Here is a 17,782-nt window from a genome sequence, read left to right as displayed (position 1 = left end):
GTTCCTTGGCTAAGGCAACAGCACTTTCACTATCACAGAAAATTTCCATTGGCTCTTTAGTCTTTTACTCCGATCTCTCAAGATCCCTTGGTTCCTTGACTAAGTCCAATTAGTCTTTTACTCCGATCTCTCAAGATCCTTATCCCCAAAATATAGGCAGCTTCACCAAGGTCCTTCATAGCGAAACACTTTCCAAGCCAAGACTTTACTTCCTGCAGGGTTGGAATGTCGTTTCCTATGAGTAGTATGTCATCCACATACAATACCAAAAAGCTAACTATACTCCCACTAGCCTTGATATATACACAAGATTCATCTTCACTCCTAGAAAAGCCAAATTCCTTGACCTTTTCATCAAAGCAAAGATTCCATCTGCGAGGTGCTTGCTTTAATCCATAAATGGATTTCTCAAGCTTACACACTCTATTAGGGTACTCGTTGCTAACAAAACCCTCTGGCTGACTCATGTAAACATCTTCAGCCAACTTTCCATTAAGGAAAGCGGTTTTGACATCTATTTGCCAAATTTCATAGTCATGAAATGCGGCTATGGCTAACAGAACCCGAATAGACTTAATCTTGGCTACCGGAGAAAAGGTCTCATCATAGTCCACTCCAAGAATTTGAGAGAAGCCCTTTGCAACCAGTCTAGCCTTATAAGTGTGTACTTTACCATCCATGTCGGTCTTCTTCTTGAAGACCCATTTGCACCCTACAGTCTTTCGACCTGGTACATTCTCAACCAAGTTCCAAACTTGATTGTCATACATGGATTGTATCTCGCTATCCATAGCCTCTTTCCATTTAGCAGACTCGGGGCCTGCCATGGCTTCCTCGTAGCTGTTAGGGTCATCTTGACTTACTAGTGTCTCATCACTAATAAGTGTCTCACCTTCTGCAGTAATATGGAATCCATAGTAATGCTCAGGTGCACTCCTAACTCTCGTGGAACGCCTCAGAGGTACAGATTCGTCAATTGGCTCAACAGGAGTTTCCTCCTCAAGTTGAGGGCTAGAGTTTGAAGTTCCTTCACCACTTGACTCTTGAATTTCTTCAAGATCAACTTGCCTCCCACTGTCTCCTTGGCTTATAAACTCTCTTTCTCGAAAGACTCCTCTTCTTGCTACAAAGACCACATTGTCACTAGGTCTGTAGAAGAGGTAACCAAAGGATTGTTGTGGGTAGCCGATGAAAATACACCTCTCGCTTTGGGGTTCGAGCTTATCATGAGTCTCGCGTCTCACGAAAGCCTCGCAGCCCCAAATCTTGATGTGGTCTAGTTTAGGTACTTAACCAGTCCACATCTCGTGAGGAGTTTTGGCAACTTTCTTTGTAGGGACTAGATTAAGGATATGGGCGGCAGTCTCTAAGGCATACCCCCAGAATGAGATTGGTAGCGAAGCTCGACTCATCATGGAACGAACCATGTCCAACAAGGTTCGATTACGCCTCTCAGCCACACCATTCAACTGTGGTGTCCTGGGAGGTGTCAATTGTGAGACAATCCCACATTCCTTTAGATAGTCGAGGAACTATGAACTAAGATACTCACCACCTCGATCGGATCGAAGCATCTTAATGTTCCTGCCCAATTGATTCTCGACTTCCTGTTTAAATTCCTTAAACTTCTCGAAAGTCTCTGACTTATGCTTGATTAAGTAGACATATCCATATCTACTGTAATCATCAGTAAAAGTCAAATAATAACGATTAGCATCTCTTGTGGCATGTTTGAATGGTCCACACACATCCGTGTGTATAAGGTCCAACAAACCTTCACCCCTTTCACACGAGCCTGTGAAGGGTGACTTTGTCATTTTTCCAAGTAAGCATGATTCGCAACTATCATTTGACTTTAGGTCAAACGACTCCAAGACTCCATCCTTTTGGAGTTGGCCTATGCGTTTCTTGCTTATATGTCCAAGACGACAATGCCATAATGATGCTTTATGCAAGTTATTATTATTAGTAGAATCAATACACAAAACATTATTTCCTAAGTTATCTACAATAGATACAGCTTCATACACACCATCACAAGGTAATGCTTTAAAATAAAGTACATTATTAAAGAAAGCATTAATCGAACCAACTTCATTATCAAACGAAAAGGTGAAACCTTGTTTGTACAATGCATGAAAGGAAATAATATTTCTTGCCATTTCTGGCGAATAACAACATTTATTCAAATCTAAATTTAACCCACTACTTAGCGATAAAGTATAAACTCCAATCTTGGTGACAGGTGTAACTTTCCTATTCCCCATGATTAAGTTTATTCTTCCTTGCTCCATATTCTCACTTTTTCCTAGTCCCTGCAAGTCACAACAAATATGAATACCGCAACCTGTATCAAGGACCCAAGATTTCGAATGGGGTGAGTTATTAGAAATGATAGTGTAAATACCTGCATGGTTGGGTTTGACTTTCCCATCCTTCACATCTTGCTGGTACTTTGGGCAGTTCCGCTTCCAATGAGCTTTTTCATGGCAATAGAAGCATTCAGCCTCTTTTGGGTCAGAAGAAGGAGTAATGAAACCTTTCTTGGTTCCACTTGAAGAAGAGCCATCAAGGGTCCGAGCCTTGGTACCCTTTGAAGATCTCTTTCTCTTCCTCCCTCGACTTTGCCCAATTGCCAAGACCGGAGTTGAGTCTGGAGTAGGAGTGATAGCAACCGACTTCCCCTTAAGACCTGTTTCTGCGGTCTTGAGAAGTCCCTGAAGTTTGCTGAGGGTGACCTCTTCCTTGTTCATGTGATATGTCATGCGGAATTGATCATAGCACGATGGTAAGGAGTGCAAAATGATATCTATTGCAAGCTCCTCAGGGAAGTTCACATTGAGCTTCAGCAAACGATCCACATACCTTTGCATTTTCTGCATGTGGCTCGTGACGGACTCTCCGTCCTTCATCATGGTTGTTATCATGGAGCAGATGACTTCGTACCTCTCTTTTCGTGCACTTTGATGGTATCTTTCCATCAAATCTTGGTGCATTTCATAAGGGTAGAAATCTTCATAAGACTTTTGGAGTTCAGCTGTCATGGTGGCTAACATGATGCAAGCCACCTTGGTTGCATCTCTTTCATGAGTATGAAAGTCAGCGATCTCCTGGGGAGTTGCAGTGGACTCGTCAATTTCCTTAAGCTCCTTGTCAAGGACATATTCTTTGTCCTCGTAGCGGGTAATCATCCTGATGTTTCTGATCCACTTATTGAAGTTGGATCCATCAAAGGTGACTTTCCCACACAGACTCATAAGAGTAAAGGAGCCATTAGGATTCGAGCCAGAAGCATTGTTTGAAGACATCTGAAAAAGAAGAACAAGTTTAGTTTAGATTTAAGAGAGTCCTTAATAAAACACCCAAATGTAATATTAAGGCTAGGATCCAATCACAATATAATATAACTTAGAAGAGGTATGCCGTAATCTAAGCTATACCATATTTGAAAGGTAGGTGAATGACGATTCACCAATTTCCACCACGAAAACCGAAATATTAAATATTTAGTTTTTATTGGTTTTAGAAATTCCTAGATTCTTTGAGATCCAATGAACTTTTCAAAGGCATGTTTCAATCTCGGGAGTGCCCTCCAGGTTTTGTGACTGGGATGCCGAGGATCACAAAACGAGGTGTGAAGTAACCATGCAAATCACTTGGTACCTTTAAAGTTTATCACTCAATCGATGTGCCGGTAAACCACACACGCTCCACCGATACTATAATAAACCTTAAGTCACCCTTTACCTACCTTGTTAAGTCCAATTTAGTGTGCCGGTTAACCACACACGCTCCACCAACGACTCAGACAAAGTGTAAAGTGTAATTTCATGGATTACCACCTTATTCACAATTTTTCCTAAAGTAACTAAGATTGGGAATTTAATAAACATTTAGTTACTTTATTATATTCATCATACTTTGAATGAGAATTTATAAGTCCTTGCCTTACCCGTTCGGCTAACGACCCTCCACCAGTCAAGCAAGCGGTGGGTGAGAATATTCACCCATTAAGTCACCATTTTATAGGCAACAACCTTATACCCACCTTATAGACCGGCTTCGTGAATGAGGCGTACTAGCGGTAAGACGACTTGTTCTTATACATATATATATATATATATATAATTATTAAATTATCATAATATAAGTATAAGGGTTGAATTTTAACTTTTAAAATTCTAGGGGTTGGAACTTAAAGTTTTAACTTAACTTTACTTGTTCCAAAACTTGAGGGCAAGTTTTGTAACTTTCAAAACTTTTCATTTCTTGTAACTTATGAGTTTAATAGAGTAATAAAATGAAGACTCTTCATTTTTCTAACTCTTGTGTTTTCTTAATGGTTTTAACTCAAGTGTGACTCTTGGTTTTCCATAACTTAAGGATAAGTTATGGACTCCATTAAAACACATTATGATCAAGAATTAAACTACCAAATAGGTTACAAATAATTCCTATGATCATCTAAAACATCATAAGAACAAGAACATGAATATGAACACAATCAAAAATTACATAAAACTTTGTAATTTTGATAACTAGTTGTTGTAAATGAATTAGCAAAGACATTACACCACCAAAAACAAGTTTTCAATTACCAAAATAGTTTAGGGTAATGTTTCTAATTCATTTTCCAGCAACTGAATCGAAATTCTGCACTCATTCGACCCTACTCGCCGAGTGTATAAACTGACTCGTCGGGTTGGTTGAAGATACTCATGGACTCGACGAGTCCATTCGCAGACAGCAAAATTTCCGATTCTGTTTTCAACTTTTAAGCACAAATAAGAACAAACAAACCTAGGCTCTGATACCACTGATGGGTTTTGAGCATTCTAACACTTCCTAAGTGTACATGCAACCCTAATAACCTTGGATCTATGTTTGTCTAATTTGTCATGCAAAGTTGAGTTCCAAGGTTATATTCCTATCTAGCATACATGGGGAACAATTTTAACATAAAGTATAGATAGAATAACTTACCTTGTTGTTGCTTGTGTTCCTTGAAACCTTGTGAGCCTAGCACCCCAAGTGTGATGCCTCAAATGCTTCACACAACACCAAATGCTCTTGGAAGAACTTATGAGAGTATACTCACTTCACAAAATCGGCCAAGCCCTCTATTTCTTAGTGTAGCCAATTTGGGAGGAGATCATATTACTTATATAGTGTTGACACACCTAGGGTTAAACACTAATGTGTCACGACTCTTCATTTCCGTGACCCATGGGTTTGTAACTCCCATGGAGCATCCATGGAGCATCCTATGGGTGGAACCCAACTTGATGATCCATGGAGCCTTTTAGCCCACTATACAAGATATGGATGATTTACTTAATCAACCCATATATTTAATTAGTTATCTTTTGATCACTTAATTAATTCTAAATTAATTCTTGATCAAACTAATCAAATAATATTATTAATATATTAGAACTTATAATATATTAATAATCTCCAAGTGTTATTTCTCTCATTTAGTCTATCCAATTTCATGGTGCCATGCAACCCAAATGGACCATGCCGGGTCGGGTCAAGTACATACCAGAAATAGTTATGGACTTAGACACCTTATCCAACAGTTTCTTCATTTTGGGGTTTGTGAGAAATTGTCTATGGATGAAATGGGAAGTCTAGAGGTTAGATCTGAGGTTGCTACCTCAGATCTGGAAGGGAGAAGAATTAGAGAGCATGAAAGTCCCTATGTTGGAGTGTTTAGTGAAGCTTACATGTCCCAAACCCTAGCCCCAATGTACAAACGGCTTAGATCTCTTTGGATTCACGTAAAGTTTGCCACTTTACGTGATGGATGAGTGGTAGGAGACTAGATCTATGTCTTGGAGCAGTTGCATGACCTCGAATGCTTCGGAATGTATTCAGACTGGTGGTACTCGGCGAGTCACATGGGTGGACTCGACGAGTTGGATGAAGATGGCCTGGAACTCGACGAGTTGTATGAACAACTCGGCGAGTAGGTTGAAGATAGCCGTAGACTCGGCGAGTCTGTTCTTGGACTCGACGAGTCTTGTCAAAAAGTCCTAAATATTCTCTGGTTGAGTCGGGAATCGGTGAGTCGAGGGATAACGCGGTGAGTCGTGTGCGAGTGGACTCAGAGTTGTTGGACTCGGCGAATCTCGGGGTGACTCGGCGAGTTAGGTCGCAGATTGAGTGATGTTCTGATTATGGGAACTCGACGAGTCATAGGGTTGACTCGGCGAGTAGGGTCAGTCAGAGGTTGACTTAGACTGTGGACTTTGATTTCGACCAAGGGTTGGCCGTTGACTTTTAGGGTTTGTTGAGCGATGTGGCCTTTGGGCCAAGAGAGAGGTAAAATAGTCTTTTACCCATAAGAGGGTGTTATGAGAGGATTTATTCTAGTCTCGAGAGTTATATTCATGAGAGTATTTGCCTTACGTGTTAGGCGGTGGCGAGTTCAAGATTCAAGTGTGGGGATATCTGCTTTCTGCTTGCCAAGTGAGTCTTCTCACTATACTATTACCTTGAGTAGGTAACCAGAGTTATGTGAAAGAGTACTTGTATGCTATGTATGTGATGTGTTGTACTGCATTACTTCTATGTGATTTGTGCTGTGCATGTTTATAGAGTTGGAACCGGAAGGTTCCCAGAGTTAGAACCCAAAAGGTTCACAGAGTTTGGGTGCACGGACCCATAGAGTTATAGCCTCGAGTGGATAATATGTGTTATGTGTGGTATTTTGGGGAACTCACTAAGCTTCGTGCTTACAGTGTTTTGTGTTGTGTTTCAGGTTTCTTACAGGATCACGGGACGACACCGGCTTGATTGTACACACCGGAGAAAGAATCATGTTTTGAGGATCCTGGTTTAATATGCAAGTGAAAATGGAGTTATGTTTTGTAATTCGATTATGAATGAAACTTGTAAACAAGTGTTTCTAAGAATTAAACGATTATTTTAAAAGAAAAATTGTTTTGAAATTTACGGTGTTACAAGTTGGTATCAGAGCCTTGGTTTGAGGGATTCGGATGCGCCTTCGGGTAAATCTGGACTCAAACTGAGGAAGTAAGAAAGTTTTAAGGAAATAGTTTTCTAAAAATGAATAAGGGTTCAAAGAGGAAGCAAGAAAGAGCGGTGTGTACAATCAGTCGGAGCCCGAACGGTGATTTCCCAAAATACCCTTATTTTTGTGTTATGAGATATTTATGATGCACTTTATGAGATATTATTGCATGCTAGAGACAGGCTAGGTATTTCCTATGTTAGGACTAGAGTGGCCTGATTTGTGATGCCTTAGCCTAGGACTCATTGTTATATGTGTTATGCTTTTGAGTATGTGATGAGTGAGAGTATCCAGTTAGAACCCATGAGGGGTAGAGTTACAGAGTTTGGTGGTACTTTCGAGGATGAGCTGAGAAGGTGGAGTTATCACAGAGAGGGAGTCCTATGTATTCTTCGATGCTCGAATGCTGCTTGCTTTGTGCTTTGTGGAACTCTCGATGATGGGAGTCAGCTACCAAGTGAATATGACGATATTCAGGAGGTAGATGGCTGGCATCATTAGGAGCTCTTCAGCAGCTGATAGCAAAAGAAGGGGGAGGACAACGGAAGAGCCTAGGGAGTAACCCTAGCCAGATGAGTGCGCTTGCAGAGTAGAGAATTTCGCTGGGGAGCGAGCATGCGCGATGGGATTTGTGAAAGGGCAGGTCGAGCAGCTACTTAGAAGCTCTGGGATGGTCCGTGTGGAAAGTATGGGTAGATGTGGCAGGTAGTATGGGCCCATACTACTGAAAGCAGAGGACCCATACTTGATACAGGGAGTATTCTGAAGGTTCTAAGGAGCGGATTGAGGAGTGATGTTATGGTTCGGGTACCATACATCAGAGCAGATTGAGGAAGTGATGTTATGGTTCGAGTACCATACATCAGAGCAGATTGAGGAGTGATGTTATGGTTCGGGTACTATACATCAGAGCAGATTGAGGAAGTGATGTTATGGTTCGAGTACCATGCATCAGAGCAGATTGAGGAGTGATGTTATGGTTCGGGTACCATACATCAGAGCAGATTGAGGAGTGATGTTATGGTTCGAGTACCATACATCAGAGCAGATTGAGGAGTGATGTTATGGTTCGGGTACCATACATCAGAGCAGATTGAGGAGTGATGTTATGGTCCGGGTACCATACATCGGAGCGGATGGAGGAGTGATGTTATGGTTCGAGTACCATACATTGGAGCGGATTGAGGAGTGATGTTATGGTCTGGGTACCATACATCGGAGCGGATTGGGGAGTGATGTTATGGTTAGGGTACCATACACCAAGGCATATTGAGAAGAGATGTCATGGAATGAGTACCATGGGTCATAGTGAAGGATGTTTGTGGTTCTCCGGTTATTCGGTCATGAGTAAGTTCGATGAGGCGTCCCTTGAGAGGGAGATCGAGAGCCCCTCAGAGTATTTTAGTAAGGAGTCAGTGAGAAGGGAGAATTTCGATCTGAGTTGGGCGATCAGTCGATAAAGGAGATGTCACCTCCTATGGTCTGGGAGGTAGTGATTATGCTCGTGTGAAATATGAGAAGCATGATGTTTTGGTTTTGGGTTTAGGGGTAAACCTTGCAGGTCGTCATTGATGATGATTTCCTACCAGAGTATCAGGTAGCATGTGTGCCGCGAGGCAGTGATCTATCATGAGCAGATAGTCAGTTGGAACTAAGATAGTCGAGGGCCACGCTATACCTAATTGAGTTTAGTCGGGTGTACGGTAGTGGTATCAGCGGGGAGTTCAGTCGAGTTCAGCGGTGCCGAGAGTTTTCTATCCATGGGGTGTTGAATTTGGGAGTGGGTTCCTGTTCTTGGGATGATCCCGGTGTTGGAGCGTTGGTTAATGAGTTGAGGTGAGGGGTACGATGGTTTTATGGTTCAGTCTATGAGCCAGGGATGTTATCGAGCAGTTGAGTTGTTTGGTACTAAATTGGTACGAGATTTGGAACGGCTAGAGGCAGACGTGACGAGAAGTTCTTGAGGAGTTCACCAGAGGTTTAGAGTAATGAGGTCGATTCATTTCCTTAAGGGGGGATTATCGGGCGTTGTGTAGCACTTTCCGGGGGCAGGTGCGATTTTGCTGGAGAATATAGTTATGGGTTAGTTGCGTGCTATTTGGTGATGGTTCGAACCCTAAGTGGGGGAGAACTGGGTGCCGTATGTAAGAAAGCAGAGATTTGTCAAGAGCAGTTATAAGTGGAGTATAGAGATATGCGGTAAGAAATCATGAGACCAGAGATGTCGGTGATCGAGGAAAGGGGTCAGAGTGAGTTAATGCGGGAAGTACTTGTTTGAAAAGGATGAATGTCTCTACGACAGGTGTTTATTAGTCAGGAATCTGGTATTGGTCAGTGTTGGGGCAAGTAGATAAAGAATGATTGGGCAACCAACTCCCGGGTCGGTATGCGTATCCTTGTTTGGATTTTGAGCGGCGGGAAAAAGGGTTTCGGAGAATTATCAGCGTATTTCGTAGCGTTAGCGTTTCTTTGTATTGCAATTGAGAAATTGAATACCCCGAAGTTGCAACTTAGGAAAAATGAAGATCTAGTTATGGGGTTCAGAGGGAATGTATTATTGCATCTATATGGTGCTTGGGGCAGGAGATCTGTGGTTGTGGCAGGATCTTGTGATGTTCGGTGGGGGTGTTCCGAGGTATCCGGGTATTGATATCTTTATTTCGAAGTTATTCATGAATCTTGAGTTGAGACGACTTGTGGTATATCAGGTATCTATGGATCTAGTGAGAGCCCTTCGAGTATGGGCATCCAGGGAGATTACTTGGGAGAGTGGATCTTCGCAAGGGTGGACATCTGTTATGACGATTGCCTCCAGAGTCTGTGATGAATATTCGAGACGAGTATGGGTAGCCGCCTATGATAGTCTGTGGAGCACGAGCTAGTGGAGTCAGAGGGTGTTGTGATACTGCGGGGAGCCGTAGTACTCACTAGTCAGAGGGTGTTGTGATACTGCAGAGAGCCGTAGTACTCACTAGTTAGAGGGTGTTGTGAGACTGCGGAGAGCCGTAGTACTCACTAGTCAGAGGGTGTTGTGATACTGCGGAGAGCCGTAGTACTCACTAGTCAGAGGGTGTTGTTATACTGCGGGGAGCCGTAGTACTCACTAGTCAGAGGGTGTTGTGATACCGCGGGGAGCCGTAGTGCTCACTAGATGGCAAGAGAGTGTGATGATGGAATGTTCTCCGATCAGTGTATGATGTGGAAGAGTTTTGGGCTTAAGTAGCCCTAGTATTGAGTTTTTGGAGCCTGGATGTTGGACCGGGGGCGAGACTGGGGTCCCCGTCTCTGTCGGGGAATGTGGTGAGATGCGCAAGGGATATGCGCAGCAGAAACCAGAGATCAGAGTGGAGACGATCCTCGGTTGGATTGTACTTTCTTGCATGAGGAAAAGAGAATTTCGTGACTTGCGTGTCACGGGGCCGGGATAGTGGTCACGGGGAGGAAGTTAGTGGGATATTTGGATCATGATTTGGGTGACCTTTGGAGGCTCAGGTGTGGAGTCAAAAGCTGACCTGGTGCCCAGTCTCGAAGAGGGATATGTGATGAGCTAGAGCTTATCCTAATGATGTCTGAGGACACCTCAGAGGGAGTGAATGATTCAGACACTCAAAGACATGCTTCGGGCATGTGTATTAGATTTCGGAGGGTGTTGCGGCACGTATTTATCCTTGGTTGAGTTATCCTATTTCAACAGCCATCATTAGTGCATTGGTATGCCCTTTGTGCTGTTGTATGGGAGGAAGTGTCGGACCCTCATTTGCTGAGGAAAGTGTCGATTCGCGGAAGTGGAAGTTGTAGTGAGAATGGATGATTTGGAGTATGATGGTCGAACATTGTGTCTGTGGCAGTGGTATGGAATGACATCATGATGGGATGTCTGCTAAGGATGCGGAAGGGATTCCACGGGTGTAGAGCCAAGAGTCTCAGAATGGATGTAGGGATGGAGTCTGGGACTCCTAGCTTGATTCTGATCAAGGGCCGTGTGCGTAGTGGTGGTGTCTCCTGGGGATGTTAGAGATGTCATCAGTGTGACGGGTTCTCCTAACCCGAGAGTGAGAAGGTTGGTGCGGCTTGGATGCTTGATTGCAAGAAGAGGAATCATGAGAGTTGCTCTGGGATTGTAGAGTGGGCCTTTCTGTCGTCACGGATTGGATAGAATGGGATTCGGATCGGGGATCCGATGGTTCATGGCTTCTAACCCTTATGGGTCGAGTGATTGTTGAGATTTGGGACAGTGATGCTTCATGGGTAATTCTCGGATCGTTGACTGTGATTATCAGAGGGTACATCCGGTGCCCGGTTCGAGACAGTGGTCAGGACACCGTAAGGAAAGGGAAAGTGTGTTCGAGTTTCGATGGGTATGCCTTGTGAGAGCGGGTCCGATTAAGGCCAGGTGGCACGTTGTGGGAGTATTTCTAGAGTTGAGTTGTTGTAGGCTTCGAGGGCGAAGCCTAATTTAAGTGGGGGAGAATTGTAACATCCCGAAATATCAAGAGTAGAGTTGAAGGGCTAAAAGAGTAAATTGGGAAAGAGTGACTCGGCGAGTCCATGTGCGGACTCGGCGAGTAGAGTCGCGACCTGGTCGCGTGTTAAGTGGCCGACTCGGCGAGTCAGTGTAATGGACTCAGCGAGTAGGCGCTGAGTGGAGAAAACCCTAATTCTCGGGGTTGAGCCTTATATAAAGATCACTATGTTTTCCTCCCAGCCTCTTTATCACCCCTTGAGCCCCAGAAAACCCTAAATCACGGAGAAGCACCATTGTTGAGTGGATTGGAGCTTGGAGAAGTAATGGTTGAAGGAATTTTGGGAAGATTGAAGGCTTGGAGCAAGGGGCTTTGCTTGGATTCGAATTGCATTGCAGTTGGGGCAACACTTAGAGGTAATATCTCGTTATTGACCTGTTGTTATGTTGTTTCTTTATTTTGGGGTTTGTGAGAAGTTGTCTATGGATGAAATGGGAAGTCTAGAGGTTAGATCTGAGGTTGCTACCTCAGATCTGGAAGGGAGAAGAATCAGAGAGCATGAAAGTCCCTGTGTTGGAGTGTTTAGTGAAGCTTACATGTCCCAAACCCTAGCCCCAATGTGCAAACGGCTTAGATCTCTTTGGATTCACGTAAAGTTTGCCACTTTACGTGATGGATGAGTGGTAGGAGACTAGATCTATGTCTTGGAGCAGTTGCATGACCTGGAATGCTTCGGAATGTATTCAGACCGGTGGTACTCGGTGAGTCACATGGGTGGACTCGACGAGTTGTATGAACAACTCGGCGAGTAGGTTGAAGATAGCCTTAGACTCGGCGAGTCTGTTCTTGGACTCGACGAGTCTTGTCAAAAAGTCCCAAATATTCTCTGGTTGAGTCGGGAATCGGTGATTCGAGGGATGACTCGGTGAGTCGTGTGCGAGTGGACTCAAAGTTGTTGGACTCGGCGAGTCTCGGGGTGACTCGGCGAGTTAGGTCGCAGATTGAGTGAAATTCTGATTATGGGAACTCGACGAGTCATAGGGTTGACTCGGCGAGTAGGGTCAGTCAGAGGATGACTTAGACTGTGGACTTTGATTTCGACCAAGGGTTGGCCGTTGACTTTTAGGGTTTGGTCAGCGATGTGGCCTTTGGGCCAAGAGAGAGGTAAAATAGTCTTTTACCCATAAGAGGGTGTTATGAGAGGATTTATTCTAGTCTCGAGAGTTATATTCATGAGAGTATTTACCTTACGTGTTAGGCGGTGGCGAGTTCGAGATTCAAGTGTGGGGATATCTGCTTTCTGCTTGCCAGGTGAGTCTTCTCACTATACTATTACCTTGAGTAGGTAACCAGAGTTATGTGAAAGAGTACTTGTATGCTATGTATGTGATGTGTTGTACTGCATTACTTCTATGTGATTTATGTTGTGCATGTTTATAGAGTTGGAACCGGAAGGTTCCCAGAGTTAGAACCCAAAAGGTTCACAGAGTTTGGTTGCACGGACCCATAGAGTTATAGCCTCGAGTGGCTAATATGTGTTATGCGTGGTATTTTGGGGAACTCACTAAGCTTCGTGCTTACAGTGTTTTGTGTTGTGTTTCAGGTTTCTTACAGGATCACGGGACGACACCGGCTTGATTGTACACACCGGAGAAAGAATCATGTTTTGAGGATCCTGGTTTAATATGCAAGTGAAAACGGAGTTATGTTTTGTAATTCGATTATGAATGAAACTTTTAAACAAATGTTTCTAAGAATTAAATGATTATTTTAAAAGAAAAATTGTTTTGAAATTTACGGTGTTACAAATATGCTCAGCATACTAAGAGCATGTGTCGCGTAATCCACTGAAGTCCAACGACCATGATACACACTTAGTAGTGTATTTCCTGATATTTTAAAGGCAATAACTTTCCGAGGCAAAACTTTCAACACTCTAGCACGTGACATTATACAACTAATATCCAACCTTTAATTTCCATCCTTCCAAATCAAGAACGTTAAAAGATTCATGTCATAAAATGTTAATTTTATATAATGAATTTTGTTCAATACTTCATGGATTAAAAAAAAAAGAATATGGAACTTTTGTTAAAAATCATTATACATTATCAATCTCCTACTTCGTTCATGAACTTTTCCACTGCTCCATTATATACCTAAAGGGCTATGGCTAATATATTAAGGTGGATAGACATGATTATGAGATCAGGAAACCACCACATATTCTATGCTACATTATTAATAATCAACTTATTAAATATAAATCACATCAAAGATTTTATTGTTAATAATATATATGATTTCATGTCATATTCAATATCTTCTATATATATTCCTTACCGCCAAATTATAATATATATTATTGATCAATATGTTGATATCGTAAGAAAGAGCTATCGGAAAAATACTGTCATTTATTTAGGGTGATTATATATGTACGATTACAATTTCTTTTCTTGTACATGATTAAATGAGTGATTTTATTGTAGATGTCAAGTTTCGCGCCGGTAGTTTTATGAAATGCCTATAATATAATTAGGGTAATCTAACTTCGACTTATCATCAATCAAAGAATAAAATATGACATTTTAATCATGTTTTTATTTTCAATTCACATCCTTTAAGTTTTCATAGTAATTTCAAAACTACATTTTACTTTTTAATATTTCGACTTTATCTTCTTATTTATTTTTTATAAAAACTTAATGTTTTAAAATATATACTAAATTTGAAAATATATACTAAAGAATAGAATATATTAAACTATCAAAACAACATGTTGACAATATATCATATAACCTTTTTTTTCTTTTTAAATGATTATGAAATATTTTAGTTTTTTGGTGCATTGTTTATTTTGTTTAGAATTTATATCATATGGCTTTGTAAATTAACAAAACATATATAAATGCAAATTTTTATTAAAGATTAGCAACTAGTGAATGACAAATAATATAATTTTGTGTCAAATTGCAACTTCAATTACTCAAAGAGAATATATATATATATATATATATATATATATATATATATATATATATATATATATATATATATATATATATATATATATATATATATTATTGTACGCATTATTGAAGCACCGGCGATTTCAAATTTTCAAAACTTGAATCGCTACCTTCACCGGTGGGACCAAACGTCGGTAGGGTTTATTGACTCTTTCACTTACGATCATTGCAATCATGCATTCAAGATGGATGGACGAGGGAGGAAAGAAGCATAAATTCTAACTAATAAGAATGTGGTGCAACGGGAAGTTCTTGATCACAGGAGGGTTCCTGTAAGTTCTCCGATATCTTCTTTCTTCATGACGAATTTTCCAGACTCGGTTCAGTTATCAGATCTTTAGCGTGTTTGTAGACGATTAGGTCAGATTGTCAATGTCTTATTTCAAGAAAGTTGACACGTATGGATAAAAGGTTTGGATTCATTAGATTCGTTGGAATTGTTAGTGAATATCATATGATCAAGAAATTGTGTGATGTATGGTTTGTTTCACATAAGCTTTTCACATCAAGCCCACATCTTCCTAAACACGATAGTATTCTGAATAAACGTGGTGGGAGTGGTAATGTCATGAAAACTATTATCAATGATCATTCATTTGCAAGTGTTGTTAAAGGATCGTCATCGCATGAACCTAAACCTTTTAAAAAGATGATATTATTAACCTTTATCCTTGTGATTTTATTGTTGAAAAGAAGAGACGTGTGTGTCTTGTTAAGGCTAGGAGTTTTCCAACTCTTCCTAATCTATATATGTTGTGTTTAGAAGAAGGTTTTTCAGATTTTGATATCAGATATGTGGGTGCATTATGGGTAATGATCGAGTTTAAGTCCAAACATGCATGCAATAACTTTATGAAGAGTGGTTCTATGGACCATTGGTTGTTGGAAACACGTGAATGGGATCAAAACTTTGTCTCTTTGGAATGTATTGTTTGGCTTGATATTGAAGGGCTACCCTTACGTTGTTGGACTAAAGTTTCATACAGAAAAATATTTACTAAGTGGGGGGGGGGGGGGGGGTGATTGTTCAGGTTGATGATGCTTTAAGGGAAGCTGTTTATAAAAATTGGGTTTGGATCTTAAAAACCTTACAATCTATTATTTCTGATATGGTATCGGTACGTGTGGATGGTGAAGTGTTTATTGTTAGAGTCAAAGAAGCTTCAAGTAACAAGATAATGTTGCTAGTAATTGCTCCATGGGCGATAATGAGGCTAATTCCTTAGATCCATTTGATGTTTATGACACTCTAGCAAAAATAAATAAGGATGAAGTTACAAAAATCAATCCAAAGGATCTGAATAGTCAAGGAGTTGTTAAAGAAGAAGAAAAATGCACCAATGTTATGATGGGACAAAATGGGAACTATGTTAAAATTTCTTCAGTTTTTCCTGTAGTAAGAATTTTTGATGTTGTCTCGAAGTCCATTCATGTTCCCATATTAGTAGTGTCTCTTGCTATTGTTCCAGCTAGTCGAAATGTTTTTAAATCAGATCAGGTTCCAACGCCTTGGTCGCCAACACCTTCCCCCATTGCTGAGTCGTCGGCATGTGGAGTTGTCGCACCTGATCTCGTTCCATCAGCTTCTCTTGCGGCTTCAACTTCATTGATTCCAACATTTCCTACTAGGCATGTTGGATTTTCAGGCGGTTTTGATTATATGGAGGGTGTTCATTTATATAAAGATTCAGATTTGCTCACTCATCCTTCTGGATTTTCAAAAAAAAAAAATAGTGGTAATGATAATATTTCAGACGAGTTAGTAAATAGGAGGTCTTTGGAAATTGAAGCTAATAAAACTATGTAATTAGGGGAAAAGATCGGTTTTAATATGGATGGGTTTTACTCTCATGTGAAAAGCGTTATTGATGGAGAGATTTTTAATAAAACGTAATCATGAATTGTCTATCTATTAACATATCAGGTGCAAGATCAACTGATAAGAGGGAATGGGTTAAAAAGTTATGTAATAAACATAAAATTAACTTTTTATCCATTCAAGAAAAAAGTTGATGAATGTTGATCTAGTTATTGTTCGTTATTTTTCGGGTAACATGTCGCGCTATTATTTTTTTCTCTCCTTCTCATGGTGCTTTGGGGCGGAAGGGGAGGGGGGGGGGGGGTATTTTAGTTATTTGGGATCCAGATTATTTTTCTCAAAAGTGAGTTTTTGTGTCTGACTGGTATGTGGCGGTTGAGGATGAATTGCTTCCTTCAGGGAGGAATATATTGCTTACTTCAGTGCATGCTCCTCAAGGAGTTGATTGCAAAAGAGTTATTTGGGATTAATTGTCTGATTTGATCTGTTCTGTTTCGGGAGATTACATAGTTATGGGAGATTTTAGTGTAGTTCGATACATGGAAAGATTGGGGTCTCAATATCATCCTAGTGCAACTAGAAATTTAATTATTTCATTGATTGCACTAAAAACAAAAACATCATCTCTAGAATGTGTTATGCAAAAACCTCATCTTTAGAATGTGTTTATGAAAGATCTAGTATGCCTAATAGTTATTATAGAATGATATTACTAATAATATATGATCCTATAGAATCATATCGTGTAGCAAGTTACCGTCAATTGATTATTTATTAGTAATTTGATTATTAATAAATATATCAACACTTGTATTTAATTGGAAAATTATTTTTTCATGGGAATAATATTTTACTAATTGGCAATTTATTATTTGTGGAAATAATATTTATTGGAGAAATAACAATTTATGAAATATATCATAAAGTATGATTATTTATAAGTTATATTTATATCTTAATAAGCTAGTTCGAGTTTATTTATATTAAAGGTATATATATATATATATATATATATATATATATATATATATATATATATGTAATAATGATAAGCTTATATGTCTAGTGTATAAATATATATACCAACTTTACATATAAGCTTATCATTTATACAAAGTGATTTATATATTCAAACAACTATATATATATATATATATATATATATATATATATATATATATATATATATATATATATATATATTTGTTTGAATATATAAATCACTTTGTATAAATGATAAGCTTATATGTAAAGTTGGTATATATATTTATACACTAGACATGTAATAATGAAACATCCTTTAGTTCCATATATTAGCCATAGGGCCGAAATTAGGAGGAGACAAGGCATGCATGCATGCCTTGTCTATTCTTCATGCTTGCCTGTTTCCGTAAGCCATACCTTTGACTTACTTTATGTAAGACACTTT

The sequence above is a fragment of the Lactuca saligna genome, chromosome 6 (assembly GCF_052625555.1).
Source record: "Lactuca saligna cultivar CGN05327 chromosome 6, ASM5262555v1, whole genome shotgun sequence".
NCBI lineage: Eukaryota > Viridiplantae > Streptophyta > Magnoliopsida > Asterales > Asteraceae > Lactuca > Lactuca saligna.
This window is presented reverse-complemented; position numbering follows the sequence as displayed.